The sequence below is a fragment of the Anopheles gambiae genome, chromosome 3 (genome assembly GCF_943734735.2).
Source record: "Anopheles gambiae chromosome 3, idAnoGambNW_F1_1, whole genome shotgun sequence".
Lineage (NCBI taxonomy): Eukaryota > Metazoa > Arthropoda > Insecta > Diptera > Culicidae > Anopheles > Anopheles gambiae.
Window position 1 is genome coordinate 3,880,924 of NC_064602.1, and position 2,928 is coordinate 3,883,851.

The following is a 2,928-nucleotide window of genomic DNA, read 5'->3' on the forward strand; positions in this document are numbered from 1 at the left end:
AGACCGACCCGACGGTTGCTATCACACCATTTTATACCATTCCAACCGCATTTATCCCAGTGTCCGAGATCGTTCGAACGGTTGCACGAACCGGCCCGAGATCGAGCCGAAGCGTTTGCCGTTTTTTGCCTCTCTTTCTACCGGATCCTAGCAACCGCGGGTTCTCGTTCTATGCTTCTCTCGTTTGACGGATGCTGTGTGCGGATGAATTAGTGCGTTACATCAAACGGAAGGCGATACTAATTCGGCTTATCGGGGAGGGACTTTTACAGTGCGCCTTTTATTTCATGGTTCTCTGCGCTACATACAATTTCTAACACCTCCTTGCGATAAAACGTCCATTGTTGCGTTCCAATCGATCGTCATGAGCAGTTCATGTGCGTGGATACGATCGAACGTTGCAGCTAGGGAAGCTTATCAGCTAGAAGTGTTATGCTTTCGATAATTAGAGCATAATGTTCTCTTAACTCGCCTTGTAACTAACCTAACCTTTGTTCGTTTATCGATTATATCAAAGACGCAAAAGTCATTGAACCCGCTTACTCGAGCCGAAGTCGAATACTTATCACCAAAGGCGTATGGAAGCGATAATTAACCGTGTTTCTTGGGACAAGCTTTTCATTATTTTAGCGTGCTCTTTCGTTATCGTTCTAGCATAGTTTCATTTCAAATATGTTTCCATAGACTAAACATAGACCCACTGTAACAAGGTTTAAGTTCTTGCTCCCCACAAAGTGTATCCAATCGATAATTATTGGAAATTTCTTTGTACATGTTTTGCAATACTTTAACATGCACCTGCCCATTATCGCAGTTAGCACCATTTCTTATCGTTCTTTTCAAACATGTTTCATTGCTCTAAATATAGGACGCTTTAGAACATTTAAATCACACACAACTTAACATAAAATTGGTTAATATTTGCCCCCTCAATAAAAGACTTTTTCTCTTTCAAATTCATCTATTTTGCCATAACTCTTCACCCATTAATGGAGACGCCTCGTATCTCAAACGTGCCAGCGTGCTCCAGGCCACCCACCCTTACACACACACACACACTCCCACACCACGCTGCTTATCATTTTAGCATTTGCATAATCTTATCCACCGATCGCCCCGAACCAGCCGAGGGCCAAACGATAAACGAAAACACTTCAATCTTTGTCACCATTCCCCCTTCCCCCCTCCGAGCTCCCAAGCAGCCGACCGCGGAAGCTTTGCGGCAAATCGCCTGCAATCGATTAGCACACTCCGTACACGGCCTTTGCGCAACGAGCGTCGAAAAGGACATTGCGCAAAGCACCGCCGCGCAAAAAGAGGTTCTCGAGCATGATCAGAAGAAGAAACGCACACAATCACAGCACGGCAACAACAACAAAAAAGACGAATCACCCACCCAGCGCCACGGACGCCCTTGTCTGGGTGTCAGTCTGGAGCGGGCCCAGCCCCGGGGAGATTATTAAATCAAATCACCATTAATCTACATTCCCCGGGAGCAACCGCCGCCGGGCCCCCGCGCAGTCGAGAACCTCCCCCCACTTCCTCCTTCTTGTTATCCACTCTCGAGGGTGGATTGATTGTGGCCTGAGATTGTAAAAGAAAAGAGCAAACACACTAGAACAGCAACCACAACAACCGGCCCACCGTACAAGTCCGCAAGACTGATGACAGGACACAACCGAAAGACGAACGAACGATGGCGACGATGACTCCCCATGTGCTCGGTGCAAGCGCACAACCGGTGTGCGGTGTCTTTGTCAGTTCGTTTAAATATCACGCCACGATCGGGCGGATTGGGGGGGGGGGAGGACTGTTCACTCCGCAGGTCCCACTATGCCGGGACACAGCCGCTCTTCGCCTTCCTTTCCACGTTGCATTTGCATTCATTTGCTCGCAGATACATAAAATCTTGATCACCCCCACCTGTCCGCTCCTTCCATCCTTCCCTCACCTTTCACGGATGTCTTCTGGGGCGCACGCTGCGCCGGGCCACCGGGTTGCGGTTTTTTTGGACGCGCAAGGGAGGCGGAAAGCCACATAAACTTTTCTACCGACCTGCGGTTTCACCGTTGATTGACGACGCTGGACAAGGAAAACGAACGGGGAATGGTGCAATGGAGATGTGCGTGGGTTGTTTTTCTTCCTGCTCTCTTCCACTACTACTGTCAACGCGACGATGTCAACCAAATGACAGTAATTCGTGGCCTACTAGATGTGAACTTGCCGAAAACTCATCTTCACAGTTTTTGAATGGACCGTTGCAAAAACAAACAAACAACAAATCCACTCCATTTAGCGACGGCGAATTGTCTCTTGCATCACACGAACGAGCATTGCCCGGCATAAGCTACACACCCCACCCCGGCACCCATCGGCACACACCAATGTTCTATGCTCGTTTGTACGCAGACGAGCGAGAGCGCGCGCGCGAACGGCGGGTCGGGCGGATGTTGGGAATTATTCAATGAAGCAGCAGCAGCAGCAGCAGCAACGCTTTGATTTAATCCCATCCAATCTCCAACAAACCTGCCAGTCTGTCGATTTGCTGGCGACGACATTCACGGGGTGCTGCTCGAACAAAAAAAAAAAAAGACGCCCTTAAAGCTAAACCTCCGCACGCGTACGATAATCGACGCCGTACGCTGGGCCCGGTGAATGTCTGGGTTGGAGAGAGGGGCAGCAGCATCAGCAGGGTTTCTTTATTTTGCGGATAGGCGCTGCGGATTCTGGGTGCATTGGGATGCGCCGTTGTTTGACGCCGTTGACACAATATGCGCATGAGTACGCCACAATTGTTCACTTAACGCGGCGTGACGATGGAGAAGCTGTGTGTCTGTGGAGCAGAGTTGTTTCCCTGGTTTGTGTTAGCTTGTTTGACTGTATAAACATATTAACTGAAGTTGGTTTTAGGAGATCTTCGCAACATTA